Source organism: Mustela putorius, unplaced genomic scaffold, assembly GCF_011764305.1.
Source record: "Mustela putorius furo isolate JIRA1106 unplaced genomic scaffold, ASM1176430v1.1 tig00003942_pilon_pilon_pilon, whole genome shotgun sequence".
NCBI classification, from domain to species: Eukaryota; Metazoa; Chordata; class Mammalia; order Carnivora; family Mustelidae; genus Mustela; species Mustela putorius.
This window is the reverse complement of record NW_025422087.1, coordinates 19526887-19553856: the sequence shown is the minus strand read 5'-3', so window position 1 is coordinate 19553856 and position 26970 is coordinate 19526887.

Below are 26970 nucleotides of genomic sequence, written 5' to 3'. Positions count from 1 at the left end.
GAGTGATATTCACCGTGGGTTCTTTTTTCATAGGTGGCTTTGATGATATTGAGGTATGTACCCTCTGTGCCTACACTATGAAGAATTTTGATCAAGAAAGGATGCTATACTTTGTCAAATGCTTTTTCTGCATCTATTGAGAGCATCATATGGTTCTTGTTTTTTTTTTTTTTATTAATGTATTGTTTCACATTGATTTGCGGATGTTGAATCAACCTCGCAGCCCAGGAGTAAATCCCACTTGGTCGTGATGAATAATCCTTTTAATGTACTGTTGGATCCTATTGGCTAGTATTTTGGTGAGAATTTTTGCATGAGTGTTCATCAGGGATATTGGCCTGTAATTCTCCTTTTTTCATGGGGTCTTTGTCTGGTTTTGGGATGAAGGTCATGCTGGTCTCATAAAATGAGTTGGAAGTTTTCTTTCCATTTCTATTTTTTGGAAGAGTTTCAAGAGAATAGGTATGAATTCTTTTTAAAATTATTGGTAGAATTCCCCTGGGAAGCTGTCTGGCCCTGGGCTCTTGTTTTTGGGAGATTTTTGATGACTGCTTCAATCTTCTTACTGGTTATGGGTCTATTCAGGTTTTCTATTTTCTTCCTGGTTCCGTTTCAGTAGTTTCTATGTCTCTAGGAATGCATTCATTCCTTCCAGATTGTCAAATTTGCTGGTGTATAGTTGCTCATAATATGTTCTTATAATTGTTTGGATTTCTTTGGTGTTGGTTGTGATCTCTCTTCTCTCATTCATGATTTTATTAATTTGGGTCCTTTCCCTTCTTTTTGGTAAGGTTGGTCAGGGGTTTATTAATCTTACTAATTCTTTCAAAGAACCAGCTCCTAGTTTTGTTGATTTGTTCTACTGTTCTTTTGGTTTCTATTTCATTAATTTCTGCTCTGATCTTTATTATTTCTCTTCTCCTGCTGGGTTTAGGCTTTCTTTGTTGTTCTTTCTCCAGCTCCTTTAGGTGTAGGGTTAGGTTGTGTATTTGAGTCCTTTCTTGTTTCTTGAGAAAGGCTTGTATCACTTATACTTTCCTCTCAGGACCACCTTTGCTGCATTCTAAGGATTTTGAACAGTTGTGTTTTCATTTTCATTTGTTTCCATGAATTTTTAAATTCTTTAATTTCCTGGTTGACCCATACATTCTTTAGTAGGATGCTCTTTAGCCTCCATGTATTTGAGTTCATTCCAACTTTCCTCTTGTGGTTGAGTTCTAGTTTCAAAGCATTGTGGTCTGAAAATATGTAGGGAGTGATTCCAGTCTTTTGGTACCAGTTGAGACCTATTTGTGACCCAGGATGTGATATATTCTGGAGAATGTTCCATGTACACTAGAGAAAAATGTGTATTCTGTTCCTTTGGGATGGAATGTTCTAAGTATATTTATGATGTCCATCTTGTCCAGTGTGTCATTTAAAGCCTTTGTTTCTTAGTTGATCTGTTGCTTGGATGATCTGTTCATTTCAGTGAGGGGGGTGTTTAAGTGCCCTACTATTGTTGTATTATTTTTGATGTGTTTCTTTGATTTTGTTATTAATTGGTTTATATAGTTGGCTGGTCCCATGCTACGGGCATAGATATTTAAAATTGTTAGATCTTCTTGTTGGACGCACCCTTTAAGTATGATATTGTGTCTTTCCTCATCTGTTTTTATAGTCTTTGGCTTAAAATCTAATTTGTCTGATATAAGGATTGCCACCCCAGCTTTCTTTAGATGTCCATTAATTATCATGGTAAATTTAAATCTGGAGGGGAACACCTGGGTGGCTCAGCCAGTTAAGACACTGCCTTTGGCTCGGGTCATCATCCTGGCATCCTGGGATCAAGTCCCACATTGGGCTCCTTGCTCTGCGGGGAGCCTGCTTCTCTCTCTGCCTCTGCCTGCCACTCCGCTTGCTTGTGCATTCTCTCTCTCTGTCTCTGACAAATAAATAAATTTAAAAAACTTTAAAAAATAAAAAAAATAAATCTGGAGGTGTTTTTAGGTCTAAAATGAGTTTCTTGTAGATAGCATATCAATGGGTCTTGTTGCTTTATCCATTCTGATACCCTGTGTCTTTTGATTGGGGGAATTTAGCTCATTTACATTCAAGGTGACTGTTGAAAGATATGAATTTAGTGCCATTTTATTGCGTGTAAGGTGACTGCAACTGTCTATTGTATCTGTTCCTTTCTGGTCTGTTACTTTTAGGCTCTCTCTTTGCTTAGAGTTCCCCTTTCAATATTTCTTTTAGGGCTAGTCTCATGTTTGCAAATTTGTTTAGTTTTTGTTTGTCATGAAAGCTTTTCATCTCTCCTTCTATTTTCAAGGATAGCCTAGCCCAATATAGTATTCTTGGCTGCATATTTTTCTCGTGTAGTGGTCTGAATATATCATGCCAGTCCTTTCTGCCCTGCCAGGTCTCTGTGGATAGATCTGTTGCCAAACTAATATTTCTGCCATTGTATGTTATAGATTCTCGTCCTGAGCTGCTTTTAGGATTTTCTCTATGTCTCTGAGACTTGTACATTTTGCAATTAGATGACGAGGTGTTGCTATTTTGCTATTAGATGACGAGGTGTTGACCTATTTTTGTTGATTTTGAGGGGGGTTCTCTGTGCCTCCTGTTTCCTTCCCCAGATTAGGGAAGTTCTCTGCTATAATTTGCTGCAAAATACCTTTTGCCCCCCCCCCCCGCCCTTCCTCCTCCTTCTGGGATCTCAATTATTCTAATATTGTTTCGTCTTATGGTATCACTTACCTCTGGGATTCTCTCTTTGTGATCCGGTGGTAGTAGTTTATCTCTCTTTTGCTCAGCTTTTGTATTCTCCATCATTTGGTCTTCTATATCACAAATTCTCTCTTCTGCCTCATTTATCCTAGCAGTAAGAGCCTCCATTTTTGATTGCATCTCATTAATAGCTTTTTTTATTTCATTTTTTATTTCAACTTGGTTAGATTTTTAGTTCTTTTATTTCTCCAGAAAGGGATTCTCTAGTATCTTCTATGCTTTTTTTAAAGCCCAGCTAGCATCTTTATAATTGTCATTCTGAACTCTAGTTCTGACATCTTACTAATGTCCATATTGATTAGGTCCCCAGCAGTCGATCAGGCCTCTTGTTATTTATTTATTTATTTTTTTGTGGTGAGTTTTTCCATCTTGTCATTTTATACAGAGAAGAATAGATGAATGAGAGAACAAAATGCTGAAAAGGTAACAATGACCCCAGTAAAATATACACTGACTAAATCAGAAGACACCCGAAAACAGTGGGAGAAGAAAAGATAAGAAAATTGACTAGGCTGGTCAATAGAATAGAGGCACACACTTTAGTTTGGGTGTATTTTGGTCTGTTAGAAGAAACAGCCTCCCAAAATTTTAAAGAAAGAAAAGCATTTATATACAAAAAAAAGGACAAACATCGTGAAGGGATGGGATATGAGTATAATGATGAAAATTAAAAAATATTTTAAAGAAGGAATTGATAAGGAGTTTGTTGAAAAAAGAAAATGTGATCAGGCTGGAGACTAGAATGAAGCCGTATGCTAGATGTAGGGTATATTTTACTCTGTTAGAAGAAACTGTATCCCAAAATTTTAAAGGAAGAAAAACTTATATGTATACCAAAAATAATGTTAAATACAATGAAGGGATAGATAGAATATGACTATAAAAATGAAAATTAAAAAATATTTTTAAAAAAGATATTGATAAGATAAAATAGTTAAAACAGGTAAAAAATAGGAAAGAGGTAACATTAAAAAAATGGAAAAAGAAAATAATGAAAATGTAAAAAAATTAACTTTGAAAGACTAAAAATTCATGGGAAAAAAGCCATGAATTCTATGTGTTTTATTCCTGTAGCTCTGAAGTTTTGAAGTTCTCACTGATTATGAACTTGGGTGGGTGTTCTTGCTGATCTTCTGGGGGAGGGGCCTGTTGCAGTGATTCTCAAATGTCTTTGCCTGAGTTGGAATTGCACCTCCCTTGCAAGGTGCCAGGCTAAGTTGGGTTCACTCTTGGTAGCTTTTGTTTCCTGAACACTTTCTGTAGAGCTTTGGAGGACAGGAATGAAAATGGTGGCCTCCCAGTCTCTGTCTCTGGAGGAGCGTTAGAGCTGAGGTCCCCACTCCTCAGTGTGCCCTCAGAGAAACGCAGTCAGTCCATCCTGTCTCTCTGGTCTCCAGCTGCACTCTGAGCTCACCTGGCCTGTGACCTAGCATTTCTGTGTTTGACACATGGCCCTGTTTGGAGTCTCTAAATCCAGCAGATTCCTGCCACACACTCCTGTGCTGCTCCTCCTGGAGGAGGAAGAAAGGGGTCTCCCCGGATCTGCCACTTGTGGGGTCTCTGCTTGAAGAGTAGTTGCCTGGCTGTAGCCCAAGGATCCTGAGACCACACTGTCCCAGCTAGGTCTCCACCCCCACTTAGCCTCTGGAGCGATGTCTCTCAGTGGAGCAGATCTCTAAAAGTTCCAATTTTGTGCTCCGCTGCTCTACTGCTTGCCAGGAGCTGGTCACTCCCTGCCTCAGTCTACCTTCCCACATATCACCTTGGATTCACTTCTCCCCATGTCCTTCCTTCCAGAAAGTGGTTACTTTTCTGTTCCTAGAATTGCTGCTCTTCTCTTTGATCTCCTGTTGAGTTTGTAAATGTTCATAATCGTTTGATAACTATCTAGCTGAACTCCTGGGACCATATGATGTTTAGGTCTCCTACTCCTCCACCATCTTGCTCCTCCTCCTTCCATATGTATTCTTTATGCTTGCTAGAATTTACTAATTATGTCATTTAGGTTTTTGGTATCTGTGCTGTTTCCTTCTGTTTAGTATATTGGCTTCTATTTATCTATCACAACTACAATTTTTTATTAATCTCTTTCTCTCTGTGGTTTAGGTAACTGTTCCTTTATATACTTGAAGCTGTATTCAATGCATATATGTTTATTTTGGCTATACCTTTTTTATTTCCTTCCCCCTTTTATGAACTAGTGACATTCTTTGTTCCTTTCAAAATTATTTAGCTTTAATTCTATCTTGTCCAGATAATATGATCACTACTAAGCTTTCTTTTGGTTCTGTATTTTACTAATATATCTTTTCCATTCCTTTATTTCTAATATATCTATGTATTTTTAAAAAAGATTTTATTTATTTATTTGACAGAGATCACAAGTAGGCAAAGAGGCAGGCAGAGAGGGAAGGGGAAGCAGGCTCCCTGCTGAGCAGAGAGGCAGATGCAGGGCTTAATCCCAGGACCCAGGATCATGACCTGAGCTGAAGGAAGAGGCTTTAGCCCATTGAGCCACCCAGGTGCCCCTATCTGTGTATTTTTATGTCTATATCTTGTAGCCAGTATATTGTTGGATTAAAAACATCAGACAGGTTCTATATTTCAATTAATGAGTTAATTTGTGTTTATTCTAATTACTATTATGTTAGAACTTAATTCTATCATCTTATTAAGTTTTTTTCTATTTAATGTCTTTTCGTTTCTTTTTTCTCCCTGCTTTTTATTGGATTTATTGATATACCTCTAATTTTGATTTTGTGATTGTTGCTCTTAAGACCCAAACTTCATAATGGTTAGGTAAAATCTCTTTTAGAATCCCTCATAATGGCATCTAATGATAGTTGAGATTTAAAGTTAAGTTACTGAGCTATATGTTATCTATTTTGATAAATACATCTTCCATGGGAGATGTCTAGAGTAAGTCTCTTCTGCTTGTAGCCAAAGGATCCTAATAGATACAGGCATTCTGGTACCACACATTGCATTTTATAGCACAAACTGTTTTGAGGTTTCTAACACAGGTTAGAATCCTCACTCTTACTCATTCTAATAGCTCCTTGGAGCCTTTTCAGTAACAAGATACTAATTTAGTAATAGTTTTTTTTAAGATTTTATTTATTATTTGACAGACAGAGATCACAAGCAGGTAGAGAGGCAGGCAGAGAGAGAGAGAGGAGGAAGCAGGCTCCTTGCTGAGCAGAGAGCCCGATGTGGGACTCAATCCCAGGACCCTGAGATCATGACCTGAGCCGAAGGCAGAGGCTTAACCCTCTGAGCCACCCAGGCGCCCCAGTAATAGGTTTTAACTAAGAAATAACCATGAGCATTTGTGAGTATTTACTCTGTTATAGATGTTTTGTAAGCATTAATCATTTACTTCTTTATAAGAATCCTGAAAGGTAGATGCATAATCCCAAGTAATTCAGGTGAAGAAACTGAGTATCAGAGTAGTTACATAACTCATCCAGTCAGATAACTTGTATGTGGCAGAGGAAGGACTTGAACCTGTTTGTTCTGATGATGGTACTGTTCTTTTTCCACGGTACCACAGTTGCTCCAACATGGCTTCAGAAAACTTATGGGGAAACCCCAGATGCTTCTGAATCCTCCTTCATTTTACTTCAGCCCACTGATGGGGGCTCACTTAGACATCTTACTAAGGACTCGCAAGTGGCTGAAAGGTCAGCATCCGTCGAACTCATTGCACTTGTGATTCAGAATCTTATTGAAAATCTGATCTCCTGAGAGATGAAACGCTGGTGGGTTACTGCATTTCTTGGTTTTCTTATTTAAAAATAATTAATTTTGTCCATAGTTTCTCATCTCTTTTTCTTTCCCTAGTGCTGAGGTGGTGGACTGGGTTGGGGACTGAGGGAAGGAACTAGGCATGGAGGCAGGTCCAGCTTTGCTCTTACTGGCAGTGAAGATGGTTGATAGCTTAGGGAGAAGGGGCTCCCTTTATGAAATTTGCTGCCAAAACTGCCTCAGAGGCCACAGGGGGTAGGGCTGGGGCATGCTGTGTCCATGCCTTGGACTTGTGGGGGAGGATCCTGGGGCAAATGATAACAAGAGTCCTCCTCCTTTCTCTTTATTACCAATGGCTTAAAAGGTAAATGAGGGAGGAGACTATAATGGGGAAAAGTGGACAACACAGCCCAGAGCCCAGGCCCAGCTTGTCTGGGCATTTCCATCTGTCCCAGATAGGCTAATGCCTTCTGTTCCTGCCTCTTGCTCCTGAAGCAGATCTCTCTCTTACGAGATTCAGAATCTCCTGAGAACCAGAGTGCAGTACATATTCTTGAAAGTCACAGTTATAGGTGGGAATGTGACCAAATGTCTCATACCATTCATTCATCATTCCATGTAACAGGCTGCTGCTGGACAAGGCTCCTGTGGGCCAACTTGTCCCAGCCAGCTCCTTAGCATCCTGACTTCAGGGAACTGGCAATTTTACCTTGACTGACTTTGGGTTGGGTAGTGGAGAGTTTCCAAGAAGTGGATCAACTTTGTTGGAAGACCTGCCTCATATTTTATTTTTTGCTACATGTACACAGTAAGCTCATTTCATTTTCCAAGTAACATTTTACTTAAAGGTAGGTACAATTTCCCCTCTTTTACAGAATTAAAAATTGAGGTCTAGGAAGTTAAATAAATTCTTTAAGACCCCAGAACTAGTAAGTGATAGGGATGGGATTCAAACTCATGTGTGGTTCCTTATTTTTTATATCAATCAAGGACATTGATCCTTCTCAGCTGTGCTATTTACTTTGGTTGAGAAGACAGCCCTGGGATGCCTGGGTGGCTCAGCTGGTTGGACGACTGCTTTTGGCTCAGGTCATGATCCCAGAGTCCTGGGATCGAGTCCCTCCCAACTCCATGGGGAGTCTGCTTCTCTCTCTGACCTTCTCCTTGCTCATGCTCTCTCCCACTGTCTCTCTCTCTCAAATAAGTAAATAAAATCTTAAAAAAAAAAAAAAGCCCCTCCCTTGCCCTTTAGAAATGTGATTTATTTTGATAGTGATGAACAAGGGTGGTGATCATTCCAGAAAGAATGGATAAACCTTCCATTGGAAGCTTTTGGATTTTGTTTGAATTTTATCTTATCTGAGTTACAGAAATTAATGAGCTACTAGATCTGGACCTGGTGTGCTTTGATAAAAGGACTTATTTTTAGTGCCTTAGCATTTAAAAGGATCTGTTATAATTTCATGCTTAAATAACACTAAATAAGGGTCTGTGCTTGTCTAGCATAATTGGAAGAAGTGAAGGAAAAGGAAACAGTTACTTTCAAACAAATGGCATGAATGCATCTTGGGAGAAACTTGAAGATAGAGAAACCTCCAAACAAAACAAACACGGAGGGTTTAATTATCTTCCTTGGAGTGCATTTCCTGTGGGCCAGAGATGGCCTTGAAGAGCAGAAGGACCCACAGGCTAGGCTGGAGATATATGGGGTAGCAGTGAGAGTTAGCTGCAGAAGGCAGGGTTGCCTTAGTTAAAGAGTGATCCTGCCCATCAAACAGCCTTCCTGAGTTGCCTGAGGAGAGGGGAAGAGGACACATAGGAGGGAGTTTCTCTAACTCTCTCAGAGTGATGGTGACTTGTCCTTCTGTCTTTCAAATCACCATCCACCTGGCCTTTATGACCACCTGTCTTAGTACCCCCAGCCAATGGGGAAAAGTTGGCTAAAATAAAGAAGAATAGTACAAGGTAGAGCCGATAGTACAGTAAAAGGACTGGTCTCTCAGACCTCTGCATCAGCCCACAGTCACTGAGTAGCTAGCTTTCCTTCTCCACTCTAATTGCTTTCCCTGCCTGGGAACCTCTTAGCGCCAATCCTCTGACGCGCAGTGCTTTTTTGCCCCACCCTGTTTGTAGCCACGCCTTTCTTTGCTCAACCTGCGCCCAGTTCTGCCTCCCGCCAGCCTTTTTCTCCCATAGTAAAATTTTGCTCTTTGTGCATTTGCATTTCTGCTGACTGCAAGGATCAGTTTAATTTTATGGGTGTCATTTCCTTCAAGAAATCTCTCTCTGAGCAGCGGCCCATCGAATCCCCGATAAAACATATTTTCCTACAGTAATGATTTTATGGGCCCATAAGTCATGAATTTATTATGATCTCAGCCCCTGCTGCTGATTGCTGTAAAATGCAAAGTAATTAACAGCGAGCGGTAGCAGTTATTCCCACCTGGTAACGTGTTCCTTCGTTCACTGATGGGTTTGATTAAAGTAATGACCGAATAGTGAAGCCTGGCTGTAAAATATTAGCATGATTAATGCTGTATCCTAAATAAGAAACAAAACTAACGGGCACGATATGAGAAATTAAAAAAAAATACACAATCCTTCCCTTTCCACCCTCACCCCCCTTTAAGCAATTGTTCCAGCTCATTTAGAATATGTCTTCCTTCCCATTAAATAATGTATGGATTCCAAGGCCAGGGGCTGGCTAGCAGAGCATGTCACACAGTTTCCATAACATCTCAAGTGCTAGTGTTAATTTTTTCCCCTTTCCCCTTGGATTTGCAGAATGGAGCTTCGATGACAATGTACTTTGAGCTAGAGTCTAAGTAGCCGCTGCAGGAACCCTTTCATCCCACATGGGGTTTGGGTCTTCATGGTCTCTGTGGCACACAAGTTAAAGGCACTTTGGTGACTTTGCTCCTCCAGTGGACCAGCTAGAACTGGGAGAAAGTTGTGGGGTGAGGGTAAAGGGTTAGTAAAGCCAACTTCAACTAGAGAGGGATGATTAAAGTTGCTGACCTTCAACTTTACCTTTCCCAATGTCAGGAAAAACTTGTTCTGGTGTCCCTCTGGTCTGGGGACAAATAACCCATAAAAATGTTGAGGGTGATGCTTCAACACTTCATCATCCTTATTCTGGATGCTGTGAAGATATACAATTTTCTTAAAACACCACCTTCCCTGGAAGGCCAGGTTGGAGGCCCTCTTGACTGTAGGGTTAGAGGCATTCATGCATGTGGAGCTCAGAAGGTCTTGTCCTCTTGTTTCTGAGAGCACCCCATACTCTGAGAACCAGGAGGCTGTACATGGTAGTAGCTAGCTGTTAGCAAGTAGAGACAGTCAGGGGCCAGGCTGGGCCAGAGGAGGTGGCCTGCTGAGGAGGTCATGGACATAAAGGAGAAATGTGCCTTTGCCCACCCCTACCTCCTCCCATGGCCCTGGAACTAATTTCCCAATGACCTCTGTAGGCTGGGACAGAAAGAGACAAAGGGAGGCAAATTAGGATTTGCAGGAGTATGTGGATACGAGGAGAATCCTCCAGCCTTTGGCTCTGCAAAGATTTAGGAGGGTCTTTTTTATGAAAGGGTTGTTTGGCCAAGGGTTGGAAGACCAGAGCTATGGGAAGACAGTCTCATTTCATTGATTTATTATCAGGCACCTTCTATACACCAGGCACAGGGATATAGTCTCTACCATTAAGAAGCTTCCTGGCTAGAAACTCAAAGGGAAGAGGACAAAGAAAACCTCATTGAGAAAGGACAGGAATAAAAGGGGAAATGGGAGTGTTGGGACGGGCCTCTTGGCCATCATGGCCTTGGGGAGGGGAGTGGGTGAAGGGCTAGAGAGAGAATGTCACCCTGCTACATAGGAGACATGTGACTCACAGAGGTGATACACTGTGTGAATTTGGAAGGCAAGAGACCACCTCTCATGGGAGCAATGGGCATCATCATTCTGGCTCACAGCCATGAAGAGCAGAGAGAACAGTGCCCTTGATCTACATCTCTCCTTGCTTCAGGAGAGCCCAAAGGATTTCAAAATGCAACAAGGTCGCTGTGGAGGAAGAGATGGGACATGTATAGGACCATCTTAAGGATTCAGGGGCCTAATTATGAAGAAAGAAATGACTGGTCTAGATCCTCTCTTGGTGAGGGGTCAGACCCTATTAACCAGTCAGTGCCCATTTGCATAGTGGGTTGTGTTTGCCATGCCAAGATTCTGAAGGCTGTGCTTCCACACTGACAGGCCACCTGGCTGTGTTTGGGCAAACTACAAACAATGGCAGTTTTCACAACTCTCTTATCAGTCCCTGTAATGTCACCTGTGCTACCCTGGGAAATTATCCAGCAGAAAGACATCAGATTTTTCCTGTAGCAGAAAGACAGCTGCTTTCCAGGTAGGAGGTATTCCTGCATTTTCCTAATCTAGGATGAAACAGTAATGAGGTGAGGTTGTGGGTCAGGTGAGAAGAAATCTATAAAAAATTATTTTAATTTTTTCTTCCCTTCTTAATAAATTAGAAAAAATATCTTCTTGCATGAGGTTTCAGGAAAAAATATAATAAACACGGGCCTTTCCTGCCTTTACTCCTCCAGCCTTTGCTTCTCACAGAGGTAGAAGAAGGAAAAGTTACTGGGATCGAGGTGCTGGTACCAGGAAGATAAACGCAAAGCCTTGCCTCTCTCCACCGCTGAGCAGGTCAAAAAATGATTGCGTTGGGCATGAAGGATTTATGTCTGTCATGAGTCAGTCAGAGTGTCGGGGTAAATCAAGGCTGACATTTTTAGCAGCTGGGAAAAAAAAAGCAATTGCATTTTATGTCTACATTTTGCTCTGCTAATCAAGGTACGGAAGAGACAGTCTGCCCAGGGAAACTTTTCCACTTTTTATTATTTAGGTAGAGTTTGGTTTTCCCCATAGAAACACAGAGAAGGTCTATAAAGGCTTCAGTTCAGAGTCAAGAAGAAAGGGAAGGGCCCTCCCCGTCAAATTTGATTTGGAGAGAGAAGTTGGCTGAGGAAGGGGATCTGGGCTGGAGCTGGACATGGGGTCATCTGAGCCATCTCGGAAACAAGCCAATGGATGGGCATCTTTGTGAAAAATTTCTCTTCTCCATAGGTCTCCAGTTGGACCTCTAATACAATTGCACCATTAAGGAAAAAGTACTGTGGTTCGATGCTTTTGACTAAATTGGCCAGCTATTAATTGACTACTAATCAGACCTTTAACTGAAGGCACCAGCAAAATAAGCAGATCACTTAAAACCATTGAACTGGCTGACATATATTGACATAGTTCAAGATCAAGCCACAGTTAATGTGTGCAAGGGGAAAAGAAAAATGAGCAAATTTACTAGTGATATTTCTTTTTAGCCTTCTATTTCCAAGGCTAATTATCGGTTTATCTAAGTGCTTTGCCTTAGTAAATGAGGATGTATTTGGATTTCAGAAGTCTTCTATTTTGCACCAGGGACTAGATTCAGCAAATTACACTTTCATGTGTTAACGTACAGTAATCATGATAACTTTTTTTTTTTTTTTGAGAGGGAGGGGATCTGCCATCTCTTTAAATCTCCAGTGCCTCAGGAGATAGTTATGATCTCTTTTACGGATAGGGAAATATGAGGCTTGGAGATATACCCCAGGTGTATATTCCAGTACTAATATACTCCAGTTTCTGTTCCTCCTAGAGAAATGCTCCAGGTTATATCCAGCTCTTCCTAACTGGCAGGAGCTAGAGAAATTCTCTGGACAGACGCAATTCTGCCTTCATAATTTTCATCCTAACTTCTCTGTCAGCTGTTTTCAGATTTAATCAAAGCAGAGTTGCCCAGTTATTCTAAGAATGTTGGGAACAAGAAGTTCAACAGAAACGGATTTCATGGATGACCAGATTTTTCTTTTCATTGCCCTGAAATAGCTTGGGAACCAGCCACTGGTCCTGGAAGTGTGTACTTAGGATAATAATAATAGCTAAGATGTATTGATGAAGTTCTAGAACCTAGGTGAGGTTCGGTGGGCTGAGGTCCGGAGCCGATGACCAAGAAAGAATTCTTGAGACATCTTTGGTGCAAAATGGTGGTTTATTAAAGCACGGGGACAGGACCCGTGGGCAGGAAGAGCTGCTGCCCTGGGTTGTGAGGGATGGCAGGTTATATACCTTGCGATTGGGGAAGGTGAGGGGAAGGGAGTTTTCAGAGAGTTTTCAAATATGTTAAAGAGGGCCTACAAGGTGCCGGGAGGAGGCCTTGCCCTTGTGGCTTGATCAATGTTGTCTTTAGACCAGCCATTAACATTAAGATAGTTGGGAGACTTTTTGGTGGGATGTCACAATCCTGCTATCATTTACATTCCCTTCTACCTCAGCCTCCTCCAGTTCCGTTTATGGTGGGGAGGGAGACATTAGGGCTTCTGGAACTGAGAGTTATCTGCCTCTGGAAATTTGGGCTGTTGATAAGGTAACCTCCCTGTTTGTAGATCTCTAGGACATCTGTAGAGCAAAGGAGATTCCTGTCCTGCAGGATTGTGATCTCTGCAAGTTAACTATTTATCGTTTTATGGCAGTCAGGGGTGCCTGAGGAATGCCACACATATTACGGAGGGGAGCGGGTGGAGAGGGAGGTGCGGGGCGCCAGCTTCTGCTCTGTCCTCAGTCAGCCTCCTGCTCCCTCATCAGTACTACCTCCTTGTTGTGTGCCAGATGCCATGTTAAGCTTTTCTTGTGTAATTATTCATAGAGGTTCCACGGAGTCCTAGCAGGTGTGCCTGTTATGAACCCATGTTCCAGCTGAGGGCTGGAAAAGTTTAGAAACTTTTCCATGCGTTTACTTAAGAAGTGATAGCCAGGATAGGAAGTCAGGCGGATTGACCTTAGAGCTCAACACTGGTGGAGAATGCCAGGAACAGATATGCCAGGCCAGAATGTGTTTTGGTGGGACTAGTATTAGCAGTGGTTAGTTCTTTGCCTGTCCTCTGTGTGTGTTTGTGTATCCATGTCCACATTATTGCTTTGTGATGTCTGATGGCAGAGATTTGAGGGTTGGTTTTTTTTTTTTTTTTTTTTTTTTTTTTTTTTAGAATTTTTAAACTCTTCTTCTATATACTTAGTTTTAAAAGAATGGAGTAGGAAATAATCATCTGAGATCTCAGTCATTTCTTTCCTGCCCAGAGCCATAGGATCTTTAGAAGCCTGCTAAGAAGGTGATGAAGACCTTAAAGTTATCTTCAGAATATCAAAAAGTCAAACCAAAATTGATTTACTGATAATAAGGCATCAGGGTGTAAGTCAAACACCAAGTTCATGGAATTATATTAACTCTGAGGTAATGTGAATTATTGCGCACTGATTGTTCTTTGATGAATAAAGATAGGAAAATAGAATGTTCTTTAGTAAAGATTGTCAGACAAAAACATTAAAAATAAGAAACCTTGTAAGGAGAAGAAAAAGGGGGTCTTTGCTGATAGAAAGCCTGGGAGCCCCTGATACCAAGGTTTTTTTTTTTTTTTTTGTTCTCTATATCTTGGCTATTTGTTGAAAATGTTAGCAAAATATCTTCAAAGCCCAATAATTTATGTAAAGTGTTATGCAAATACTAGTTTTTTGTTATTAATATTAACCATAATAGTTATGGTAATGATCTTGCTTTGGAGCAGGTGATTTCAGGTAACAATTGTAACCAAGATGTTTATTTTAAACTTTTCATTTCCTGAGGCTAGATTTGTTCCCTCCTTCATCAAATCCAGCAGTAGCATAGGTGTGCCCTGAGCACCGTGGGCTGTGTGTGCGTGTTCATGTGTGCCTGTGGGGGGGGGGCATGAGCAGTGGATGCGTACATGATTGTGTGAGTGTTGTGTTGCCTTCACCTGTCTTGTGCAGCTGCAGGTTACAGAACTCTTTGTTCAGAAACGTAGCTTGAAAGGGTGATGAAGCATTTGGCTTGTGGTGTGGGTTTTTACTCCCGCATTTTGCCATTAATTAGACAAACCTCACCACCAAATCCTCTACTGTCTCTGTGGGGGCTGAAGGGTCTGTGAGAAGCTAGATTTGAAAATCTGGCTGTCGTTGTCTTGGGCCTGTGCCTATACACACAAGGTGGTTTGAATGTCACGAGAGGTTGTGAAATCAGGTGTCCCCAGGTATGGCTCTGACATAACCACGTAATCCCCCAAAACGGATCTTATTTAATTCTTCCTTTTTAACTAGTTGTTTTGATGCACGTTGGAAACAATCTGAGTAACACTATTAATTGGGCAGAGATTAGCACATAGTCAAATCACATCTGCTTTAAAAAAAAAAAACCAGAGCCCTCTTTATTAAAATAGAATAAAGTGTAAATTGATCTGTAGCAACCTAACTCTGTACTCCTGGTTAAAAAAAGGATATCAAGTGGAATAAGATTGGCTCTAATCTTTAATTGCTATCAATCACTTCTTAGTCTGCCTCTGTACTTCCTTTATATTGTTTCAAGGAAAGCCCTAAACATCCTTTTGTGATTCTGTGAGGTTAACACCGTCTGTCTGCAGCTTCTCTGCTTCTCTGCCTACATCATCCTTTCCTTCCACTGCTGCTTCACCTGGCCCAGTGCTAGCTCGTCCTCCAGCAAGCCAGGGGGCTCCTGAGTACCCGCAGCTCACTCTTGGTGTCCATTTCTTACTCCAAAGCTTCCCTCTGCTGCTCTTGCTTGCATCAAGCTGTCTTTCTTCTCTTGGTGTGTCTTGGGTACTTTTGGTCTCCTTACAACACCTGCTGCAGGGAGACCTCCCTCCCCACCACCTCTGTGCACACATGAGCAGGGTGTGTACTGGCCTGTGATGGCCCCTTTCTAGTCAGTGCTGTGTCATTTCTTCTTTGCGTTGAAGCTTATTATTTATTATTCACTTTTACATTGACTAGGCCTCTTCTATAACATCAGTTTTCACAGCATGCCAAAGAAGTTGCCAGAGGCTTAAAATAATTCCACCCCCATCTTATTTCCGTGACTTACATTGGAGAGGGTGGTTAAAAATCACAGTGTATAGTGGTTTCTCACCAAGAGGAAGCATAGCCGCGGCCTGCCAGGGGGCTACAGGCGGCTGTTCCCTGGACCAGGGATAGAGCTAGGTAGGGACCTGAGTTGATTTTAATTGGCATTTTTCTTCATGGCAATCTTTGCAGATTTAGGGAGCTGGAAAATACATAGACTAAAATGGTGGCCAAAAAGACATGCCAAGAGAACACTGCCTGTCCAGCTGGCTGAAGTTAGGAAGGTTTTAGGCTTTAGAGAGTGACATGAGTTCAGATCCTGACTCCCTGACTTATTAGCTGTGTGACTGCTAAATCTCGGTTTCCTAATCCATAAACTGAGAATAATGGAACCTACCTCATAGGTAGAATATGGGGAATAACGAGATGACAAGTTTAAAGCAGCGAGCAGAACACATAGTAAGTCCTTGGGTGTAATAGAGCTGGAAGCTCTTGGGGTACATGAAACTTAACAATTACTAGTGCAGTCATGCTTCTAGTGAATTCTTAACACTGGCGAGAATAGATAAACACAGAACTGCCAGAAATAAAGTTTCTAAGAAACACCGCCTTTACTACACCCCAAACCCTTTTCTTCCTGTGGACAGTGGATGCTCAGGGGACTTTGCCCATTAGGTGGCAGTGAAGCTGGAGGGATGGAGCTATTCCAGGCTAGTTCTTTGCCTTCAGGCAGTGCCTCTGGTCGAAAAGAAAAGACAAGACTCAAATCTTTAGAAGCTGGGAGAAGGGAACAGAAGATAAGTCTCTAGAAAGAACTGAGAGTCCGAAAGAGACTTAGAAGAACCCCAGAAGCCTAACTTCATAGAAAATCAAGTGCAAAGGTCTGAAGGTTGAAACATGGGGAAAAAAGAAAGCTGCAAGCCTAGGGAAATCGGAGGCGCTGTACCTGTTGGAACTTTGGTATAGGAATACACGGAGAGCCTGACACTGACCTAGGGTATCAGCTGCAGGGTGTATGGGTGCGTGTGCACACACGCATGTGCACACGCACACGCAGCAAGTGTGGTGATCACTCCCTTTGACAAAGTCCTGTTCCTCCAAATGTGCCCTTGACCTCCATAGAGCCTCTGGTTTTTTCTTCTCTTTAGCACCACCGATTATTCCCTTTCTTACTGCATTGTTCCTGCCTGTTTGCGCACATGTTGTAGTATTTTCCAAGTTAGAATCCAATCAGAATAAAATCCTGTCTTGACCCCTTTTCGCATCAGCCAATACCTCAATTCTCTGCTTCTCTACAGGGCCGAACCTCTAAAAGCTGTTGAGTTGTGTTTATTTTCTCTCCTTTTTTGGTCATTTTTCAGTCTGCTCCTTTGCCCAGCAGGTTCCTCAAGCTCCCTGACACAGTCTTTGCACTGTCCAGGGACAACCCTCTAAGTCTTCATGTTTGTGGGTCCGTGACCATCATGGCCAGGGCTGACCATGTTCCTTCTCAGCACAGCCCCCTCCTGGCTTCCACGACTCCACACATTCCCTGGTTTGTCCTTTTCCCTGTTGGCTACTCACTCTAGTCTGGCCTCTCAGAGTGGGGCTGTGCTCTAGGGCTCAGCTCTGGGCCCCCTTGTGTGCCTGTACATACTTCCTACATAATCTCCCCTATTTCTGGAGCTTTCTGTGCCATCTGTATACTGATGATGCGTACACTGGTGTCTCCCATCCAGAAATCCCCTCTGAGGTTCAGATGCTTATATCCACCTGGTGACTTGACACCTTTGCCTGGATGTCATCATGTCCAAGGTGTCTCAAAAGACCCATGTCAAAATGGAATTGTTCACTCCCCCACCCCACAACCTCTTCCTTTCCCAGAATATCCTGTTTCCATGAACAACACCAGTGTCAATGCAGTTGTCAATGCAGTTGTTCAAGCCTGCAGCCCTCATTTCACAAGTAAGTGCTGTCACATCTCTTGCATTCATTCGTGCAGTTAGCATTTATAGTTGGTTCTCATCATTTGAGGTAGTTATGTGCTACAGAGTCATGAGAATAATACAGATTTGGGGACTACTAGGCCATTGCCCCTAGGGAAAACACACAGTTTGGTTCTTGTGAAACCTCTGGTCACAACATTTTTGTCAACTGCTTAAAGGTTTTATGTGTGTTTCTGTTAGAAGATACCTTCTTGATACTACTGATTCATTAACATTGCACTCAGAGTCAACAGCATTATGACTCATTTCTGAACAAAGTTTATCCAACAAATATTTTCTCTGCAAGCCCCATCACAGCCACTTGGCATGTTGGAATACTAGGAAACACTTGAGCACTACATGTAGGCATCCTGTGAAACACTGTAAGCACCAGCAGAAAGCACAAAAAGGCAAAGAAAGTGGCACCAGGTATCCAGTGAGAAGAACATCTTTTTATGAACCAATGAAACTGAACCAATAAATAAGTATTTCCTTCTAGCTAGGAACACGTGTGTTGGGCAACTCAGAGTTCTCTCCTGTCTGCAAGTGTGCATATCTGTGAGCAATGACAAAAGGGCCACAAATACTGATTTTGGGGTAGAGTGTAGTGAGTAGGCAAATTCACAAATATGGGATCTATGAACAATGAGGATTGACTGTAGTCCTATTTCCCTACTGGACACCGTGCTAGGGGAGTTATGTGGCCACGCAAAATAGACGTGATCTCTCCTCTCATGGAATACACTCAATTCTAACCCATGAGTGTATTTTGAGTTCATCTGCCTTTCTCAGATTCTTCCCCCAGATACCCTAGTTCTTATCACCATTATTTCTCATTTGGGCAGTACTTGTTAAGGAACCTCCTTCAGTCCTGTCCCCTTCCATTCTGTTCTCCAAATATAACCAGAGTAATTCCTTTAAACATGAATTATTCAACTTTCTGCATTTTATCCTTCAGTGGCTTCCCTTCCAATATATACCATGACAGCCATCTTGTCTACCTCCACACACTCATCTTGAACCACAGCCTTCCTTTACCCGTGTTCCAACTTCACTGGCGTCCTTTCAGAATCTCGTCTGTGCCAAGTTCTTTGTTGCCTCTGAGCTTTTTTTGCATACAGCCTTTCCAAGTGCCTGTGCCTAGAGCACTCAGTATTCTGTTCCCCCTCAGATCCCATTCTCTAGCTTTCCCTGAACACCTGCTCTGCCTTGTTATTCTCCCTACAAAGATACCCTACTTGTTTATAAGGTGCTCATTATTTAAGATACTTACATTTTGGCTTGTTTACTGTGTCACCCCCACCAGACTTGAATTCCGAAAGGGAAGAGACCATGTTAGTTTAGTTTACCACCTATTCCTTTTACATGCTCTACAATAAGCAGGTAGTCAATATTTAGTGAATCAGCAAAGGAATGGCTTAGAGTGTATACAAACTTGTGTCAGCTAAGGTAGAAAAGCCCCAGCATTATCTATATCCAAATTTATTTTAATGTTTCCAGTCATCTTAAGCAGTTTTATTCTAGTTCCTTACTCTGGATTTATAAGTTAGCACTTTCATTAAGTCTAGTAGTCCATCCTCTAATAATGCTAGTTCTCCTGTGTGCAACTCAGTGTTTCAGGGTCTGTGACTGTACCACAGATGACTGATAGGGCAGCTTAGCTTCAAGCAGTGATTTAGAAGACTTGGTCCCTGGGGCATCTGAGTGGCACAGTCAGTTAAGCATCTGACTCTTGGTTTCTGCTCAGGTCATGATCTTGGGGTCCTGGGGTCAGGCCCTGTGTCAAGCTCTGTGCTGAGCATGGAGTCTGCTTGAGATTCTCTCCCTCTGTCCCTTCCCCCACTCATGCATGTGTTTTCTCTCCAAAATAAAATAAATAATATTTAAAAAATAAAAAGACTTGGTCCCCATGATGGCTTCTGCTCACCTAATAGCCAGATATATTGTGCTAACGTGGAATTGTCTGGGGAGAGCCCCCAAAGGCACTGACCAGCTAGGAGAGCATCAAGAATACCTTACAGGGCCATGGTGGTACAGTGAGCCATGGACACCTACTTCAAGAAGGTATGTTCAGCTTATTATTTTGCAATTTGATTATGATATCCCAAGGCACTGTTTTCTTCACAGTTATCTTACTTATATCCCTGAACTTCTTGAATCTGTTTATCACCAAATTTGGAAAAGTTGGTCCTTATTTCTTCAGATGTTTTTTCTGCCCCATTGTCCGTCCTATTCTGGCTTCCAAATATGCATATATTAGAAGTTTTGATACTGTCCCCCAATGTTAAGGTTCTTTCCATTTAAAAATAATTTTCCCCTCTATTCTTCAGATTGGATAATTTGTGTTGTTCTATCTTCAGGTTCTCTGACTTTCCTCTGTCATCTCATTCTGCTGTTAGGTTCATCCCATGAATTTTAAATTGTAGAATCTGTATTTTTCAGTTTCAGAACTTCCAGTTTAAAAAAATAGTTCATCTGCTGAGATTTCATATCTTTTGTTCATTGTGAGCACATTTTACTTCACACTATTGAGCAGAATTATAATAGCTGCTTTAAAATCCTTCCCTGATAATTCAAATTTCTGGGTCGACTTGTTGTTAATCTCTCTTTTTTCTTGATCCTTTGAATTTTCATGGTTCTTATAATGTTATATATTTTTCTTATATTGAAATAGAGTTGACACACAATGTTAACATTAGTTTTAGGTGTAAAACATAGTGATTTGATAACTGTATATGTTCTACTATGCTCACCACAAGTATAGCTACTATCTCTCCTGATACATCACTGTTACAATATCACTGACTATATTTTTTATACTGTGCCTTTTATGCCTGTCCATAGCTGGAAGCCTGTATTTTCCACTCTCCTTCATCCATTTTGTCCATCCCTACCCCTTCCCCTCAGACAACCATCAGTTTGTTCCCTATATTTATGGTTTTTTTTTCTGCTTTTTGTTGGTTGGTTTTGTTTTGTTTTTTAGATTCAGGATGTAATTGAAATAATATAGTATTTGTCTTTCCCTGCCTGACCTATTTAAAATGTCAAATATTTTTTATTTCACCCTCAATACTGTTGACTTTATTATGGACACTCCAGATTCAGTTATGTATCTTTGAAGACTATTGACATTTTGTTTTACCAGACTTTACTTTGGTTGGATTTAAACTGCACATCTTGTCTGTTGGCCAATAGCCAAATGTAGTTCTTTTATCCTTAGCTGAACTGCTTTTGAGTCTGTCTGGTACTACGTAGTTGAAGGGTGAGCCAGAGGTTTGAGCAGGGTAGAGTGTATGCACAGAATTTGGGGGACCATCTATCTAACTCTCTTTTGTTTTTGTGATTCTCTCTTTCCAGTGACTGTAAATATGCCAAACTCTTGTCTTCTGGTTCTTCAGGCTGGAAAGATTATGGTTTTCTGTTTAGACTACTTTAGTAGCTTAAACCACCCTATGAAATTCTCTTTCTTAAACTTGTAAGAATGGGTAACTCATTCCATGCAAATTTCCTTCTTCAAAGTCTTGACACCCCTCCAGAATCTGCCTGGTTTGGTTTTTCACTCTTCAGTCTTCAGGTTATTTTTTATTTCCTTTCTGCATTTTTTCCAGAGTTCATTATTATCTGTGGGAAGCTTACCATCACAGGAGTATGGTGTTACTGGGCCACACTGGAAGATTTACCTTTACTTTTGGATAGACATCCCTGCAGGCCCTTGTGAAACATGTTTCTCAAATGAAGGATAAAGTCAGGAATCAGGGGTTTGGTGATAGAAGACATTGCTGACCATAACATCCAGGTGATCCTATAGAAATGAATGAAGAGGGAAGTGTCTCTGGTTTCTGTGTGTTAATAATTGGGGTAAGAACACTCTTGGGCTTGGCAGTGAGAGTGCAGATCAGCTCTGTGCCACAATTCATCTGGTCTATGACGATTGGTACAAGTTATTAAAGATGTTTCACAGAAAAACCAACCTAATGATACCTGTCCATGTGATGGTAAAGATTCAGTGGATAGAAGATGCTTCAGGGCCTCTGGCACCTATAAGGTACTAGACATACTTTCCTCCTCTTCTCTATACATTGGAAATGGCCTTGTTTGCCTTGTAGTGCACATCTCCTTATAGGATCTTGGGGAGAACCGAAGTTAAGCCAGGATCATTGAAGAACACACAATGAGGAAATGGTAGTCTTTTCAATGAATCAATTAGGAAAAGTGGATATCTACCTAAAACATAATGAAACTTGACCCTAATCTCAAATGATAATAAAAAATCAACCAATTTCAAGCCCAAAGCATAGCTATTCAACCCATATAACTTTAGCAAAAAAAAAAAAAAAAAAAAAAGTAGGGAAGAGCTTATTGACATTGGTTTAGGCAATGATTTTTCTTGTATATGCCATTGAAAGCACAAGTAACAGAACCAAAGTAGGTAACTGTGATTTTATAAAACTAAAATGCTTCTACAAAGTAAAGAAAACAATCAACAGGGTTAAGAGACAATCTAAAGAATGAGAGAAAACATTTGAAAACAATACATCTGATAAGTGGCTCTTATTAAAAGTATTTAAGGAACACATCTCCTTAGCATAAAAAGGCAAATAGCTGAATAAAAAAATAGACAAAATATCTGGACAGACATTTCGCTAAAGAAGATATATGAATGGCCAACAGATATCTGAAAGGGTTCTGAACATCTCCAATCATCTGAGAAATGCAAATCAAGACCACTGTGAGCTCTTTTACAGAACTTTGAATGGCTATAACCAAAAGATAAGACACTGCAGCAAAGAACTACAAGAAGCTTTTAGGATCTAAGGTTCCTTCCAGCTGACACCCAGTAAAAATGAAAACTCCTAGTCATAGAGGCTGAAGGATATTAGTTCTGCCAACCTCCTGAATGAACTTGGAAGAATATTTTTCCTCAGGCAAGCACTCAGGTGAGAAGAGAGCCTGGCTAACACATGGATTGCAGCCTTATAAAACCATAGCAAAGAAGCTGGGTAGGCTTTGTCCGTATTCCTGAACCATGGATGTTATGAGATAGTACGTGTGTCTTACTGTAGGCTGTTAAATTTGTGGTAATTTGTTATGCAGCAGTACAAAATTAATACAAGTACCAAAACTGACTCAAGAATCAATGGAAAACTTGAAAAAAAAAAAAAGGAGGGTTATTAGGATTTCATTGAGTTCTAGAGTGAGTTTTTAGTATTATTTTATCATATGGTAGATGATTTCATATGTAGATGACTGTGAAGTCAGACCTGGGTTTGAATCCCAGCTTTGCCAATTATACACAATATAACTTTGGCCAGTTATTCTGGCTAAGCTGCAGTTTTCTATCTATGAAACAGAAGTAATAAAACTTGCCTCGTAGGGTTTTCTGCCCGTTACATGAAAGACTGTAAGACGTAAGGTTTCTACGGCACCCACCGGAGCTGTTGCCATCATCATTGTTACTATTAAATGAGAACGGGGCTCATAGAAAACCACTGATTTTTAGGCTGAGAAGGATTCACTGGGATGAAGGAGGAGCTGTAAGAAGGTGGGGTTGGGGTTTATAAAAAATAAAAAATTAAAAAAAAAAATGAGAACGGGGCTCATAGAAAACCACTGATTTTTAGGCTGAGAAGGATTCACTGGGATGAAGGAGGAGCTGTAAGAAGGTGGGGTTGGGGTAGGAGTGAGTAGGAGTGAGTCTGTTTTCATAAGTGGAGAGAAAAGGGGGTACATTTTGATAGTAAGGCTAAACTAAGCATGGGAGAGACATTGATGTGGGGAAGTCCTGTGGAGTTTGGCTAGTGGAGTAAGTCAGGCCCACTCTGGACCTCAGCCTCGAGGGTTAAAGATGAGATTAAATATTTAATGTCTATTCATAATTAGGTCCTTAGGAGCCCTATGGAGCATTTCATGGCCCAGTCGTTTTTCTCTCTCTATTTACATTTCCAGCTCTATGGGAAAGAGCATTGATTCTGCAGTCTGATGTGTCTGTGTGCAAAGAGAGTTCCCCAGCAGAATCACAGCCCAGTTATTCATTTGCAGGTTTAGAGGATAGAGGGTGGTCATGGTGGCCTAGGAATCTGTTTGCAGCCTGAAGCCAGGTCTGGGGGCTTGGAGGAGGCATGGCATATTTTTGGGTTGTCAGGAAAGTGGATCTCTCCTAATAGGTGTGGCATACAGGTGGCAGGAGAACAGGAGAAGGGGCTGAAGAGAATAATTGCATCTGAGGATGAGAGCACTGATAACAGGACCAGAATCCTCTGTGCCCTCAGTAGGAGGAGCAAGACACCAAGGGAAGGGGCAGGTCGGCTCAGGGCATGTGGGCTCAGCCTTCAGCTGCCCCCATTGTCCTTAGCAAGGCAAATTGTTGGCACACATCAATCCTGAAGGTACAGGCTGGCTTCAGCAGCTTCTGATTTATTCATCTATTTTAACTTATTTAAAATATGTCCTTAGGCCTGGGGCCTCTGGATCTACTCCAAATTATTACCTGGCATTTAATATAAAATCAGAAATTCCTGTTGATAAGGATACCAAGTCAGAAGGTTGGAACTTTGGACCAAAACTTGGGGACCCAACCATGAACTTCCTATGAGTCCTTGAGAAACGTTGCTTTTCATGTCATGCCTCAACCTCTCTGCTTTTCAGTATCCTGCCTGTCACCCTCGTCTCATAAGTGAGGATAAATGGGTACAGGGGTGTCAGGGACCATCTGACCTCTCCACCTCACTCACTTCCCACAGGCATCTGAACCAAATTGTTGAGAGAAAAACTTAGTGTGCACTACGAACCTCTGTCTCCTCTTAATGTTTCTTCTCATCAGCTGGTACTGCCATCCCCTTTGTAGAAACATCTTGTTTGGCTCCCACCTCGTGTGCTTTTGTTGAGTCTACCCCATAAGGATTTATGAATGTATCTACTTTTCTGAAATGCCACTGCCACTAATTTGATTCAGATCAGGGTCATTCCTTGTTTAGGTGACAACAGTTTCCTAATTACTTTTCTCTGTGCCCCACACTCTTCCAACCTGAGTGGTCTTTCTACAGGGGATCTCTTGTCCTGTTGGGTGGAACTTGCTTAAAACCTTTCAGAGGTACCCTTCTGCCACCAGGTTAAAATTCATACACCTTGCAGGTTAAAGTCCCAAAGCATTGGATTCAATCCCTGCTGCCGCCCCATGACTTCCCCTCATTAGATCCTGCCCTCCACTTGAAGATCACACTAGACTCCAGTCTTGAGAAACCACTCACCAAGATCTTCCTTATTTCATGATGGTCCCTTTGCCTGGAACATTCTTCTGTCTCTCCCTCTCCTTTTCCTTTAGCCTGTGTTTTCCCTCATCTGGCAGATTTCAACTTAGTTGTGACTTCCAAAGGGATGTTTTCCCTAAGGTTTCAGAGCCCACATGCAGTGCCCCTCTCATGCGTGTTTACATCTTGGGCTTCTCTTATCATCGTTGCAAGTGCTTTGTCTTGCCTGATCTCTTCAACAAACAGTGAGCCCTGTGATGGCCAGGGCTATGTTTGCCTTGCTCATTTCCTATTAGCACTGTGCCTGCTGCAGAACAGGGGCTTGATACATATTTGTTAAATAAGCAAATATTAAGAGTTACTCAACTATAAGTCACGTTTTTTTGAGTAGAGGAAATCTGTTAGTGAAGAAGAAACAAACAAGATTGTTTCATTCCAGAAGGTCACTGGCATTTCTTCAAAACCTTGTGCCCCTTTCCAGGGTTAGGAAGGAGACTACTCACCCCAAAAACACTGGGATCTGTTTCATACGATTGGCTGTGTTAGTTTGTGGGCAGAAAATGGCTTTTGAAAAAATGCATGGTCCAACAATTCCTTGTTTGCTTGTCTGGTAGGCCTATGAAGGAGGGACTGGTAGAAACGGGCCTTTAGTGGACTCGCGATTCTTCTATGACTGTAGGCAGCTAAACTCAGAAAGGGTCTGACTGATTCTCATTGCCCTGACCACACACAGGAAGTCTGAGCGGAGAGCCTCGGAACAAGCCTGCGGCTTGGTTCCCTCTGTTCCGAGATGATGAGTCTGCGCCCTCAGGCTCCGATAGGCTGCCAATCTCATCCATAGTGTTTGAATGCTGCCCTGCTGCTGGGAGAACAGAAAACAGTGCATATCAGCATGGAGCATAGGCCCACTGGGAAGACAGGAGTTGGGACAGAAAACTTTCTATTCTGTCACCTGATGTAAAATCAAGGTGACCGTGAAATCACAGGAACTAGATTAAAGGAAATGTCTCTGGCTCTTTTGTGTACTATAGAGCTAGTCTAACTGTGGCAACAATGTTATAGGTTTTTATAGCACCTTTCTTCCCTAGGGCACAGGGCACTTCACTGTCCATTAACAGGCTTTCAATTGAATGAGTTCTCCCAGGACCCCAGTTCTGATATCATTTATTTATTTTGTAGCATTAGGTTTTGTTTTTGTTTTTTTAAATACATGAAAAAATGGTTGAGAAATAGTCTGTATTGGCATGAGCAGAGCACTGGGTACAGGTATGTGTATGTGAGTGTATTAAATTTATCCATTAACTATTAGACAGAATTGAAATGTATGTAATGAACAGAAGGGAGTTAAAGAAGAACCGATTTTACACAAATCATTACAACCCAATTGTGGCATTGTTAGGGAATTAGGGCCAGTTTATACTTTGAAAACAGTGAATAATTGGAAGGGAGGATTTCTTTCTCTGCACAAAGACAATTCTCCCCTCCCCCAGAAGAAAACCTTCCCCTATCCTTGGAAGTCATCCCAAATGTGTACATAAGAAACATGTAAAATGGACTTAGAATAAGGCCACCAGAATGTTTGAACTTTTGTCTCTGGTTCTTAAACTGAGTCAGCACCAGTGAGCTTGCCTCTACTAAGACTTCTGTAAAATGTGATTTACAACTAGTGGAAACCAACGTGGAAAGAAAAGCAGCAAGCATTCATGGTGTTTTCATGAAACTGTTTATTGAAGAAAAAATTAGTGAAGCAGTAAACATATATTTAGGTGCAGAGCTAAGAAAGATTGCCGAGAATGACTTGAAGCTGTAGTACTAGAAGACAAATGCTCAGTCTGTGGCAAATAGTCCTGATGTACCTAGGGGCACACTCATCCAAATGAGAGTTCTGTGGCAGTTCTAGTTCAGGTGGATCACTTCTGCTTCTGACCAAGGTAGAGTAACAGAGGCTAGATTTACCTACTCACATGAAATAGCTAAACAGCTGGACAAGTAGCATGACACAATGGCTTGTAAGATGTTAGGCGTCAGAGAACAAAGAGATAGTGATCTCCGAGAGAGAGAAAACAAATGATGTGTGTCCTCTGATTATGTCAGTGTTACCAAGAAAGACTTTCTAGGCCATGGCATAGGGAGGGGAAATGCAGAAAAACCTTGGGGATCTCCTTGGTTTGAGCAGACAGAGTTGATAGTCTGGGAAGGCCAATAGGGCTGGACTTTGCAGGGCAGATGCTTGCAGAGAGAGCTGCATAGAGAGTGGAGTCTCCCTAACATCTGCA